Source organism: Nyctibius grandis, chromosome 1, assembly GCF_013368605.1.
Source record: "Nyctibius grandis isolate bNycGra1 chromosome 1, bNycGra1.pri, whole genome shotgun sequence".
NCBI classification, from domain to species: domain Eukaryota; kingdom Metazoa; phylum Chordata; class Aves; order Nyctibiiformes; family Nyctibiidae; genus Nyctibius; species Nyctibius grandis.
Window position 1 is genome coordinate 60,156,859 of NC_090658.1, and position 15,127 is coordinate 60,171,985.

The window sequence follows — 15,127 nt, forward strand, 5'->3', positions numbered from 1 at the left end:
TTCCTGCTTGTCTCAATTGTTTGTCTCTCTCTCTCAGTGCATCTAAACTAAGGGAGGAACAGCTAGAGAGAAAACAAGAAATGGGGTGGATTGAGCCCTGCTACTTAAAGGCCAGCAGTCCCTTAACTCACAAGTGTCTATTCAAAAATTCACCAGGTTTTTTTGTCACTTTTTTTATAACCACTGTAACAGGACAGCTGATACGTGTTTCTTCACCAAAACAGAGTGAGATCTTCAGTTCTTGGTCTGTTTTCAAGTGCAGTGATCTTAGTCAGTCTGTGAGGATCCCTATCCACAATGAGATCCACCTGGGCTGCACCTTCTCAGCAATAAAACATCCAGGGCTGAAGTGGGGATGGGGGCAGAGCTGGGAAGAGGCAGGATGGGTAGCATCTTTTCTTCTGCTATGTGTTGGGAACCAAACTGAGGGGAGATACAAAAAATCAGAGGAAGCAAGCAAAGGTTACCACAGCCCTACCTTCAGATGGTAACTGGAAATGAGCCAACACAGGGAGATTTATTCCTGCGCGTAACCCCTCCTGCTTTGCAGGGCATGTCTGTAAAGGGTCAAAGAATAATTGCCAGTACCTGTTAATCTTAAAACAATGAAGTGATCTGTAACTATCACATTCTGCTTTCAGATTTGACCTCTCTAATCCCTATCTCTCTCTCCCCAGCTCTTTGTTGTATGTTGTTGAGACTTAACTAAATCTCTGGGCTACTTGAGACAAGATGATGCCTGTTGGTCAGTGGCTTGCAGAAAATGATAAATGGCGGAGTAGTGATGCTCACGTATTGACCAGGATCTTTGAGTAGCACCAGGCAACAAAAGTTGAGCTCAGTTTCAGCAACATTAATTGGCTGTTATTAATTTCACAATGAACAGCAGAGGGTATTGGCAAGCAATCGGAACACTTTCCTAAAAATAAAAATAAAGCAAATTTTAAAAAGCATGTTTGCAAAATAATGGCATGCAGTACAATCAGACCAAAGATTAACTTGTCCTGGGATTTTTTTTCCTTCACATTTTTCCTCCATTTATTTTAACAAAAACTCTCTATTCAGCATCAAATATAGAATTGTAAGCATATGAACTTATCTTGATCTATTTCAGTATCTGACAGACTAGTTTTCATGTTATAATGAAAGCTGCTTGGTGCTTTTCAGTTTCAAAGAAAATTCAAAAGCCCCTTTTACATCCGAGCTGCATGGGACAACCCATCTGCCTGGCTGCATGAACACTAATTCCTATCTGACACTCTTCCCTTATTGCCTTGTGAGGTGGATCTGAGCTCTTCCTCAGCTCCTGACAGAACTCATTTATATAAATGCACTGCTGGGATGGATGTTTTAATTGTCTTGTTATGCCAGGCAACTTGTTTCTATGTAAATGATTTTTTGGATGTTTCTTCCCTGCCCATTTTCAATCCTTCAGGCTTTATAAGAATTTAGAGAATTTGGACTTGTCCTAGTCAGTATTTAGTCATCCCGTTCCTCTGCCAGGGAAGTGTGAGTCTGAAAGCTGATGAGTAAGAATGTAACAGAGAAATAATTTCCTGGAGACTAAGGCACAGGAGAGGCCAAGAGCTGCAGCCACCAGCAGATTCAAGGGTTGTGCCCTGGGGTGCTGTCTGAGAGGTCCTAGCTGTCACCAGAGCATCATGGACTGCAGAGCCCAGTCTCCAAGTGTATCATCTTCTGGCCTGCTGTGGCACTGCAGTCCCCTTTCAATACCAGCAGGACTCAGAGCACCTAAAATGAACCCTTGCATCCTGTGGCACATAGCAGTTATGATGTACCTCTTTATTGCATCCTAAGTGAAGTTCTCTATAAAGAAATATTGATTGAAGAAAAAACTCATAAGGATCAATGGTTTCTGTTCCAGCTGTGCTTTATGTTACAATAACAGCTCTTTGGAGAGTTGATGCTGAGTGAGTGCAAAGTAATACCAGTAATTTCCCCTGCTCTTGGATCATCCTCTACCAAATTCTTCACCATTCTCACCGTTGACTCATGGGCAGAAAATAGCTACTGTTGTCTCAGGAGATACTGTAAAAAAAGAGGGGAGAGGTACGGGGTGGAATGTGAAAAGGAAATCTGCTCCAAAGAACAAATACTCCAGAGGTAAGTGCCAGGGTGTGCTGAGGGAGGCAGTGCCGGCCTGTCCCCAGGCACTCAAATCCAAAGTTCAGTAGATGGTAGTTAAAACACTACTGACCTAACTCATCATTGCATGGCAGAAGTTTTAGAGAGGTATGCACCTGGGTAGCAGTGGGAACCCAAAAGTCCGTTGCTCTGAGCATAACATGCTTGTGAAACAGAGCGTCTCCGCTATACTTCTGTGAGTGTTTTTACAACAGCAGCAACTTCCTCCATTGTAAGTATGTGAGGACAGAGGTAGTAATGAGTTGTTTACAAAGGGATTTAATTTGTATGTCTCCACTATTAAATGTTGTCTGTATAAAAGCCACATGGTCTTTTCTACCCAGGGAACAATAGGATTTATTTCCCTTCAGCAAGAAACAGTTTTCTTTTCAAAATCTTATTCTCCTTTCCCAAGCAACTCTCCCAGTCCCTGTCTCTGCTCTTTCCCTCCCAGACACTTGTCCTTCCCTGAGGTCTCCTTCTCCATGCCACCTCCTCTTCAGATCAATTTCCCCTGCCCCCAACAGTGTTTTTCATCCTCACCCACCTCTAGTTGCTCTCTATAGTCTGGTGAAAGCAGTCCCAGTGTGAGACCTCCACATCTTCTCACCTGCTGTGCAGCACAGGCATACCCTACCACTGCACTCACCAGCTTTTCCTGGGGGCTAGTTGCATTTCTGATGATCACACCAAGCCTCTTCAGTATTATGTGTTAAGTACATGCAGCCTCGACACCTCATTTGGAACAAGAGACACCACAAGGTGGTCAGGCAGAGAAGGGTTAAAGAAAACCTCAGTAGATAAAATCTTGGTGAAGCAAGTCCAAACCCCCTAAAGGATCTTGCAGTCTCAAAGGAGTGACCCTTCAGATCAGGGGTGATGGAAGGACTCTGGTCTACTGTATCCATTCTGTAGAGATGATTATGTCTCTGACACTGAATGCATTCACAAAACCCACAATTTAAACACATTTTTAAAATGTATCAAGAATTTATAGACTACCACTTGAGAGAGCTTCAAAACCGGGAAAAAGCAGGACTATTTTTAATGTAAAGCCATTGCTACCTAGTAAGAAAACACTTTTGTATTCATATAAAGTATTTATTAAGTGTGAGGTTTTATAAATTGTTTAGTCCTGCAGCCTTAAAAAAAAAAAAACAGGTTACTTTGAATGCATTACCAAGTATCCTGTGGAACATTTCACATAAAAGGAAACAGAAGATGTATAAATGTAAACAGGCTAATTGTATGCAGATATAAATTATGCATGTTGGTCTTATGAAAAAGCATCCCTGATTTGCAGGGGTCTTACTCAGCAGCTTTGTGTCTTGTCTAAGGGGATATTTAGTATGGCTGTGATGTGCAGAATTTAAAACAAAACTTTGAATTCTGCAGAAGAAAAACATAGCCCAACTGTGATAAGACTGCACTGTTGGGAGCAGGAGAGTTTTATTTTATTTTACTTTATTTTACTTTATTTTACTTTATTGACTGTTCTGCTCATTAGCCCTGTTAACATGTGTGTATGCCTGCCCACGGATACAGTGCCAAGTAAAAGATTGTGTTAAGACTTAACATTTGCAAAGGGATTAGGGTTATTTTGATGTTTCTTAACAGGGATATGTAAAATATTCTCAAAGTCACAAACCTTCTCATGGTTGAAGCATTTCTGATTAGTCCCAGACGTGAGTGGCCTGGCTTGCAGAGGTGCGGAGCAGCTGCAGTTCCCACCAGCTGCCCTGGGGACTGTGTGGGGCCAGCACCCGTGAGGAGCCAGAGTAATTGGGACAAATTCTAGAAGTGGTTGAAATGGGTCCCTGCCCAGGCAAAACTATGTCACTCACCATCTTTTCCCCCCAGTCCTGCAGAATCCCTCTCCTCCAAATAATAGCAGCAGTGTATTTGAACTCAAGTTGCAATATTCATGCTGAGGGATCCTTCATAGCTGGGGTAGGATTATGTATCCCTTGGCTATCTCCTGTGGGTATGACTCATGCCCATGTTTCCTCTTTCTGGCATGGATTAGTGAAATGATGATGAAAGTGGAGGTACAGGCAAGAAGGCTAATGGAAACAAGTCTGTGGAAACACAAAGTAACACAGCTGAGGTGGAACCAAAACTCAAGGAGCTCACTGCATTCAAGTCGGGGTGATCTGGTAATCTTCATCCTGAATTTCTGAAAGAACTGCCACATGTAATCGAAGACCTGGTGCAATGATTTTTAATAGATCTATCAGGTCAGAGGTGATACTGTATGATTAGGGAACAGTAAGCGTGCAGGGAGAAAACATACTGATCCAGGCAATGACAGCCCCATCCGTTTGCTCAGTCCTGCTTGGGATACGTCTATTAAATAAAAGATACAAGGGTCCTTCAGTGTTAAGTGACAGTACTAAAACATCAGGACAAGGTATAAACACAGGGAAAGGAATTCTTTCTTTTGGAAAAAATGTCACAAAACAAAATCCACTCTTCATTACCACTTCTGGCAAAATAGATGCACAGTGAATGGTTCAGTAATAAAAAAGCAACAGCTTCTGACAGTGTGTCGTGGTATGCAGCTCCATTAAGAGGAGCTACTGTACCTAGATATTTCAGCCATGGAGACATATGATGTTGCTGTTTCAGAAAGCTGGAAAAAAAAAAAAAAGGAGAGCTATTTCCAACTCGTTGTCTATTGCTTCTTCTGCTACATTGTGCGATGGGGTAAGAGGCACAGCTTGCATATTCACCTGCCATGATAAATTACATCAATTTCAGTCCCTCAAGACGGAGCTACTGGTGCAGAGAGCCACTAAACACTACCAGTTGCTTTATGACACTACAGACATAAGAGGGAAAAAGACACACTGTGCAAGTGACACATACCCCTGTATCCTGGGACAGGCTGGACACAAATGTGAGAGGGAAAGCAGGGTATTTCCTTCAGTCATACACTGTAAATACGTCCTCATCGTGATGCATCCTTTGCTAAGAATGTGTGCTCTATTAGCCCAAATTAGAATAAGCCTTAAAGACAGCCATTGCCATCCCTGACCCTGTCAGCTTTTCTGTCTCCAGCAACAGCCAGTACCAGCTGCTCTAAAAGAGAACGAAAAAAGCCTAGAGCCAGCAGCTATTCAATAACAGGCCCTTAGGGGAAGTTTCTTCCCAAGCCTCATTAAATGTTGGCTTCATTCTTAAATTCCTTCTAAACTTCTCAGATTCTATTCTGGCCTTTTCGACTGATGTCTGAGCTGTGGACTGGGCTTTCCAGTGAGGGTTTTCCTTGTCTGGCCCCAGCAAGTTCAGTGCCCGCACTCACGACTGGCTCCGGCAACGAGCAGAGGCTGTCCTCGTCGCTCGCTCCGAGAGACTGGTGGGGACAGGCACCACAATGCAGATCACGGCTCCTCTGCTTAAATGCAAGCAAAAGAGGATTTCCCTTAACTGCTCCCTACTGACTGCTGTCAGCTTTTTTCTCTTTTTCTTTGGGATGAGATTCTTCTTGGGGTTTGGGGGGGCTGCATTTTCAAAGCCCTCATCAGACCCTATCTAAAGCACTCTGTCGTGTAGTAAAGAGAGTGAGCGCATGTCACCAAACATCAGTTTACTGTACACTTCACAGCAGAGTGCACCTGAGCATTCAGAAAGCAGAAACGGCACTCACATATAGAGTGGACCATAAATTGTTAGCGAATTAAGACCCTAAGGGTTGTTTAAATATTGCAGTAATCATCTTGTCAGGCAAAGTCCCACATTCTGCTAAGATTAATCTGACATTCAGCAGGAATGGCACAATAGAAGGTTATTTAATTTGGATCACATTGGACTGGAAAACTGGCAGGAGGACAGAAATGACCCAAATTGGAAACATTTTGCAGAGTGAGCCAGTCAAGAAGAGCAAGCAGAGAGCAAAAAAGTGTGTATGTGTTTATTGGACACAGATACATTAATTACAATGTATACATACATACATAAACTTAAATGCGTGCACACAAACATACAGGATGATGGGAATTCTATGATTCTATGATTTCAAGAGCATTCAGTATTGGTCTAACTTTGTTTCGGGATTCTGCTTCAGGCTTAAATGAGAGTAGAGCTGGACCACTGGCAATAGCTTTTGAAAGACCTCTCCCAGTATCTCTTCTCCCCATTTTTTTTCCTTCCTCCCTAACATCACTGAAAAGGGAAAGAACCCCAAATGTTTTACATATAACCTGGAGTAAACACTGGCCATTAGGTGAATTACTTTCAGGGCAGAAGTGCTCTCTTGATAGCACATTTTTAATCACTGAACACTTAAGTAGTGCAAGAAATGTATCTCCTCTCTTGGCAGCTTCACTTATATATCCTCTCTACGGCTTTCCCAGTCATTACAGAGTCTTTCCATATTGCTGTAGTCTTCCTATATGTTCAAGACAATGACAAATCTGGTAACAGCTGGATATACATTAATGCCCTTCAACCCTGGGAAAATTAAAACTACCCTCACATTTCACTGGATCATTGCCGGTTTTTACTGAATAAGTTACTTAGCTTATTAAACTTGGCAAACAGCAAATACAAATAAAATGATGGTTTATCTTGCTGATTATTCGGCCACGGCACACCGGTGTGGGTAAGCGCATGACTGAAACATTCATTATTGTTCAGGAGATGTCTGTACTCTGCTTTCCCTTCTTGTTTTAGCATTACCATGGAATGCAATGTCCCGCCCTCTGTGCCCCCTGCCCCCCACGAAGAAGCTGGAATTCTTTAGAGAAGACAAGTTTTAAATAAAACGCAAAATATTAATTGTGCAGCAGTCATATGGGCATATTTACAAAGGGTTTCCAATTCCCTAACAGTTATCTGCTGTATTTGTAAGCTAGCAAACAGTGAAGATAATTTAGGGCTTTGAATACCAGCGCTGAGTAGAATCAATGTGAATCAGACGCACATTACCCAATTGAAGATATTTTATATATGCATTATGTCAGATCATGAATCAGATTTGTGTAAACTGAAATCCTGGAATACAAAACCGTTTGCAAATTCAACTACAGCCACGCCATTATATAATTATATTACATATCAAACAGCGATACAATGGAGTAAACTATCATATTGAGAGACCTTTGCTGCTTTCGGGACATCTACAGAGCCAGGTTTATATGGCACATTACTGCCAATTCATCTATACCCATCTGAGTAAATCGGTTGGCAGAGAGGGGCAGATTACCACTAATGGCTCTATTATGGAAAGAAGCTGCAACCATTAGCTATTTTACATATGGACAAAAGAGAATTTAATTGATGGCCCATCGCCCAGCAGACAGAGAGAAATGATGATTTTCACCTTAATGCCAGGCATTAAAAATTCACAGGGCTGTGGAAGAAAGAGATGTTCATCCAATCTCACTGCTTATGGGTCATTTTAAGCATAACTTGAGAAGAGAAAAGCAGCACAAGGGGAGATGTTCTTTGAGAAACTTGAGTCCTCTGGGAAAAAAATTCACAAGTTGCAGTGTTATGATGTTAAAAAGCAAAGACCGTGACCCTCTTATTTTCCTTAGATAAAATTTTATTGTTGCCAAACAGTATCCAAGCACTCAGCAAAACACATTTTGTGAGTGTTTATATTTGCAAATGAGGGCAAAAAGGAGCATTTTTGGAGACATAGTGCATCATAGTAATAATACAATTTATTTTCACATATTTTAAAACAAATGTGTATTCATGTATTTATACATAACATTTAGTTCATTTAGCGTGTATGATAAGCTTGTGTGTATTTGTACGTCTTCAGTTTTTAATTTACACATATGCAAAAAGCTATTGCACTGTAGTGTTGTATCCAGTATTTGTATTATTCTGGTACGGCCAGTTTTGCCTTTCATGTTCCACTGAGAAGCTTTTTCTTATTCCTCTCCTCCTGGAAGACCCCCACAGACTTTGCTGTCTCTGGGATATCTGCAGTTCTCACTTTGTGACCTATGAGATGGTGAAGTGTGAAGTTACAGGGGACTCCAAACAGGATCTCACAGGAGAGGCACCCACCCTGGGGTGCGTCCCAGATTTTGATGCTGGGGCATCCCTCCTGCTTCCTGACTCCTCTTACTTCACTGGGGGAATTTTCCTGTAGAGGTAAGGGCTGCCTGGTCTGCAGTAATTTCTAAGATTGTCTAAGATCACCTCCTCCCTCCAGTCTGAAAGCACTGCAGGTTATTAATAAACTTTGAGATTGTTACGGTTGTAACTAAAGACCATAGTGGCATAGCAAACTATACACTCTGCAGGGCAGAGACTATCCAAATGGAAAACAGAGCTGCTGAGTTGGAGAAAGGGACAAACATACAAGTCATGTGTACAGTGGTAGGAACTTTTTACATCCCCATTTGATGTAACAGGATAACGTCAATGTGTCGTGTCTGTAATGTATATTTTATATGAGCAGAGAGGGAATTGTAAGAATATATGAGCCTTGTCTCTTTTATGCTCAGATAACTAGGGTCAGTCTGAAAATCTCCAGCCAGGTTGGTCTGCATACCAAAAAACAACTCGTGAGGCTAGAACAAAGAGCAGACTGCTTTTTAAATTGGAGACGCAAGAATAGAAATAAGAACTAAAGCGGTGCCAGAAGACACTACTTACTGTTGTAAAAATCGGACAAAGTACATAAGGAATGGAAAGCGTCTGTATGCAATGCTGGACACAATATTGGATGGATTTTTTGAAACATGCACAGCATGCATGTGATAAGACATTAAAATATCCTTGTATGGAAAGGAAGACCTGGGGGAAACAGAGGGCTGGTAAGCCATTCAAAGTAACTTCAGAAGGTATTGCTTGTGGACATTGCAGAAAAGTGAGGGGAGTGGTGAAGTGGAGAAAAGGCAGCTAACAACAAGCTCTTCCAATTAATTTTTCTTTTCCAACATTTTGTCATGGCAGCAGGTTCTGGAAGCAGAAGTTGCCTTCTTTAGTTTGGACTGCATTGCTTTAATCCATAGCACTAGCAGACCAAAAGCAGGCAACGGTGCCTGTCAACCAACTTTGTTCCCAGCTCTTCCAAGAACAGCCTCTAGCACTGCATAGGCTATGGTGGTGATCCAGCACAGGTCTGTGGCAAAAGCAGTGCCTGGAGCCTCCACAGTGCACATTGAGGGGGGTTCAGTGCCCTCCACACTCCACTCCTAACAACTATTTGCAAAAGATCCTCTGGGCATAGTTTTATAGGATGGATGTGCGGGGTCGGTTGCTATGATCCTCCAGCGGCAGAAACCAGCATTTTCTCAGTTCCTGTTAATCACTCTGGTCCTTTGACAGGAAGAAAGGATTTAGATCAAGGTGAAGATTTTACCTCAGAAGTAAGAAAAATGGTAGCCAGTTATTGCTAACCCTGATCAGCTGCAGTAGAGACTGAGATGGTGGGTGAGGTAACTATTGCCTTTGTCAGAACTGATCTCTCTACCCAAGTTCATGTGCACATTCGCACACATGCGCAATAGGTGGGTAGATATTTGCATGACAAGATCAAACACCTATCAATCATTTAGACTTTCTTGTAAGGTGGGCCACGCTGCATCCAGCAAGAATTAGATACAGATGGAAGTGAGGAGTTTGTTCCTTTCTAAAGAATCAAGGCACACATGAAAAGTGAATCTGTGTATTAGTTTTAAAAACACTGACATCTCTAGAGATTTTTGACATGTCAGCATCGGAAACAGGAAGGCTGGAGAGAAAAGCCAGCAGTAACAAGGAGCAATAACCATGTGGCCTTCTCCTTCCACTCTTCCTTTCTTCCTCTAAATGAGACATCTGATCAAAGGCTCTTGCAGAAATGCTAATGAAGCCTCATTTTGTTATTTCCATGGAATCCAGCACCCTGGGGAGGGATAGATGGGCAAGAAGGGTAAATCTGTACTTACAAGATGATGTAGGAGCAGGAGTTTGCTGTGAGAGCAGTGCTCGGAAAGAGTCTGCCACAAGTGAATATACCCTGATTTTTTACAGCTGTTCAAGTTTTAAACTTCAAGACTTGTCTTTTGCACATTTTCTCAAGACAAAATTCCTTCAGGAGCTAATGGAGTTAGCTAGGAGCTACCCCTAAAATAATTGTAAGGAACAGGAAACTGAAAAAGTTTTTAAAGTCACTCTGGTTAAAGGGAGAATATTCTCATGAAAAAATGTTAGCTAACATGTTATATTCCTACTGTAAGCAAGACAGGTGCAGTTTCACTTGTATGATTTTATTTCTTTACCCTTGGCCTTGGATGCTGCCATCAAAAAGAGTGGATATCACCTGTGGTCTTAATCAAAAAGCTAAAGGACAAGGATTTCCCTTATTACACCCAAGGCTGTGGTTCTCATAATGTATGAAAATAACTCCTCATTTTCTACATATTGAAGCGTAGGCTTATGAGAAGCCCTTCTGAAGTGGATAAGACTATTTAGGTACACAAATAAGAGGTACTAAGATCAGAATTTCTGCATTCATGGAAAAAAAGAAACCTTTTTAGGGTATGCAAAATGGCTAAAGTGGTCTTTGTACTTGTTCATTTGCCTTTTAAATAATAAGGGCAGAGAAGTGGAATTAGCTGTTTCTGGCTTAATATCAAGGTTATACAGATTAAACTGAAAAACATTAGTGCATTCCTATAGGCAGTTAACGGACAGTTTGTGCAACCATTGTTTGACATGAAACTGTACTGTTTCTCTCTCTCCAATACTTTAACTTGACTTTTAGTGATATCAGCTGATTACATCTATCTGGGTAGAGTAGTTCGGTTACTTATTCCTCTGATTTAATTGTTTATTCCCTGGTACAAAAGATACATTCATATGATATTTCGTCCAAAACGAAATGAATTTTTCACCCTGTCTTTTAAGCATTACAACAAGAGCTGCAAAGAAAAGTACTTAAAAAGATATCAGCATGGAGTCTGTTTAAGTCAATATTGGTTTTAGATTAAAATTTCATAAGTGTATCCAGCACTGACTGAATTATACAACATTGCATAATATGGTTTCAAACTGTCTATTACAGGTTTCTTTAAAGTATATAGAGACAGCTAGTGATTAAAAGCTTTTTGTTCAAGTCCCCCATTGGTTTAGAAAACTGTGAAAAAAGAAGCATTTTCAAGAAACATTACATGATTAGTCTGAGCATGCAATGCTAACAGATATTCCTGAAGCAAAATTCATACCGAGTTTTTCTAGCATACAGCTCACACACAAATATTGTCATACCTGTTGTATGAGTTTTAGAAAGCTCCATACTGAACAAGGTCAACCAATCTCTAGTCGGGGAGTTGGGATGAAACTTTCACACCCACCGGCTCATCTCCCGTGTTGCCCACTGTAGGGATGCTTTCTTTTCCTCTAGAAAGCTGCAATGTGCTGGACAGACCAAGGCAGAGCCAGTTGCCTCAGAGTGGACCAGTAAGGCACAATTCTGCTTCATAAATAATGCAAAAGAATAATTTCTGATTAACTTCTCAGATCTCCTTCACTGAAGAAAATTATACCAGTTCTACATTTTTGTTGCATGAATTATTGTTGTATGCATCCTAAGTTGCATACAACTTAGGATTTTCTGGAAAAAAAAATATGCTGACTTTCAATGAGCTCTGTGCAAGAAAACCTGAGTGCAGAAGGGGATCGGACGTCCTTAAACAATGATCACTTCTATAACTTCAGTGACTTGTCAAAAGGCACAAGAGCTGAAGGAAAATTCAAGCTGCCACCATTATTTTAAAGTGTTCCTGTTTAAGTAGGCCATCTGCACAGGAATACGTGTCTCCTGAAGACACAGAGTCTCCCATCACCGCAGGCCTCCTTTCCAAGGACACCAGGGAACTCCTGACAGGGCATGCTTGTCCCCTATATCCTGACTGCTGACAGTACCAGCTCGCAAATCCCTTCTAGCAGACAGGGACCCCCAAGTTTGCCTGGATCTCAAAAAGTAAAAGTCTTCATCTACAACATTGCCTTATGCAAACTCCTTAACTCTGGGGAAATTAAAAAGCACGCCAATTTGTCAGATCTACTGAATTAATTTGTTAAAAATAAACATGGTTAAAAATGGAAAAAGCATGTTACTTCCAGCAAGGCAAGGGTAAGTTCCTGATTACAACCTGGGAAAGCCAGCTCACCAGAAGAGTGTGCAGGCAAGGAAATGCAAACCTACAGCACCCCTAGCATCAGTCCCTTGTTCTCGCTGTCTCCTAAGGCTTGCTGTGCACTATTTCTTGCCTCAATGCCTCCAGAGTTGGGCTTTGCTGGGTGTTGTTGAATGTAAGAGAAGGTTTTCCTTGTCATAGTTCCTTTCAAAATCCATGCATTTATCTAATGATCAGTGTGTTTCACTGTGGTGTACCTTGAATCAGCTGCTTTGCATCTGTGTGAATGTGAAACTCTTAAAGCCTTTCTAATAATGCTCCCTTTTATACAAAGAGGAGATCTTGGAAGAGCCAATTTCCCTATTCATATTTACTTTTCCTCTTGAAAATCAAAAAAGCTGTAGTTATCAACCCACACTGTATTTTTTTTCAGTAAAGCTGAGGTTTTGTGTCTTTTTTCCTCAGTGTGAAGAAGATTCAGCAGAGTTTAATGATGTTTTATGTAGATCACACACAATATGTTAAAACCCATTGTTAGTTTGAGGTTTAGTCACACCTAACTAGACTGAATGCCCCAACTCCTAATATAATGCTAAAAAGTAGATGTTTTCCTGCCTGCCTGTTTTTTGAAGTGAAAAGATCTGTGAAAAGCTGTAACATAGGTTTAAACATAGGTTACAAAAAAATTGAGACTGAGCTTTTTTAACAAAATAGGCATTTGTCCTCCATCTTTAAGATAAAAGCATCCAAAACAAATTGAGAAGTTAGAGATAAAGAGATCTTTATATCTTTTCACAATATCTAAAGAACCCCTGACAATTTAGGCAGATTGTTTGCAACTCAAATGCTGATCAAAAAGAAATTACAGAACATATGCTTACAGTAATGAAGTATCAGGATTGACAGTATAAGTAGGAAGCATATTAGCTGCATACAAAAAACGTTGTGTTTTGGAACTTCACCACACCATTCTAATGCTACAGATATCAGGATTGACTCTCATTACAATTACATGTCGTCCATAGCCAAAGGAAAAAGAAAAGTTAAATAATTCAGTTCAGCAAAGGCTTCCAGTCTGTTAGACAAAGACCAATGTTGCAAGATGAACACTAGGCTGCACTCATCAGTTTTAAAGGTTCTAGCTACTGTTTAAAATATCATGTAGTATAAAATAAACTAGTACACCTGTCCACTAGATTCTTAAACCTGAGGGAAAGGAAAACATCACCCAATATAGTTATCTATAAAAGTTGGTTCTGCCTTTTCTTCCATGCTTTTTTTTTCCTGTGAAATCAACAGCAGCTGTGCACACAGGGCCAGGGAAGTTGCCTTAGCGATTTTGTGGATCATCTTTTCCTTACAGATGAAAAGATACTAACACTTCCTTGCATGTAGTGTCTTTTTAAACTGTCATACATGCTTGATTAATCCTTGTTCAGTGAAAAAACCTTCATGCTGTGCTCCTCGTTTCAGTGGAAGCTAGCTTTCTGCTTCAGCTCCTCTTTTATTAACCCTGATGTTACCGTGAAAACGATACAAGTTTTTGCACTTCTGGAGCTCTCAAATTGTATTCTATATTTGCATAGTGTGAGAAAGCTTTCATGCATGATTGAACATGTTTACATTTTCCCCATCTGATTCGAACAGCTCGAATTTATAGGTGCCTCTGACTCAGCTGAAAGAGATAGCTTGTCTCTGCACAGTTAAGGCTTTCAGAGCAGTCAGAAGTAGCAAGAGAATGAAAGGGAAAAGAGAAGGAGCTCCAAAGGACAGTTTTCTACTTAAACAATTGAGTTAAATCAGAGGTACCATACAAATGAAAACAAAATCAAGCTGTATCTGTACTTGCTTCTTTATTACATATCTCATAAAGGTCCCTGAATATCTGCTATTTTTTAAATTCACATATTTTGGTTTGGGCCTTTATTTTTTTAATTCTAGAATTTAGAGTTGCAGTTCACATTTCTTGTAATAGTTTTCTTTTTCTAGTTTTGTGTTGTGTTGTGTTGTGTTTTGTGGTCTATCTCGATTTCAGTAAAGCGTTTGACACGGTCTCCCACAGCATCCTCGCAGCTAAACTGGGGAAGTGTGGTCTGGATGATCGGGTAGTGAGGTGGATTGTGAACTGGCTGAAGGAAAGAAGCCAGAGAGTGGTGGTCAGTGGGACAGAGTCCAGTTGGAGGTCTGTGTCTAGCGGAGTCCCGCAAGGGTCGGTTCTGGGACCAGTTCTATTCAATATATTCATTAATGACTTGGATGAGGGATTAGAGTGCGCTGTCAGCAAGTTCGCTGATGACACAAAACTGGGAGGAGTGGCTGACACACCGGAAGGCTGCGCAGCCATTCAGAGAGACCTGGACAGGCTGGAGAGTTGGGCGGGGAGAAACTTAATGAAATATAACAAGGGCAAGTGTAGAGTCCTGCATCTGGACAAGAACAACCCCATGTACCAGTACAAGTTGGGGGCAGACCTGTTGGAGAGCAGCGTAGGGGAAAGGGACCTGGGGGTCCTAGTGGACAACAGGATGACCATGAGCCAGCAGTGTGCCCTTGTGGCCAAGAAGGCCAATGGCATCCTGGGGTGTATTAGAAGGGGTGTGGTTAGCAGGTTGAGAGAGGTTCTCCTCCCCCTCTACTCTGCCCTGCTGAGGCCGCATCTGGAGTATTGTGTCCAGTTCTGGGCCCCTCAGTTCAAGAAGGACAGGGAACTGCTAGGGAGAGTCCAGCGCAGAGCCACGAAGATGATTGAGGGAGTGGAACATCTCCCTTATGAGGAGAGGCTGAGGGAGCTGGGTCTCTTTAGCTTGGAGAAGAGGAGACTGAGGGGTGACCTCATTAATGTTTCTAAATATGTAAAGGGCAAGTGTCAAGAGGATGGAGCCAGGCTCTTCTCA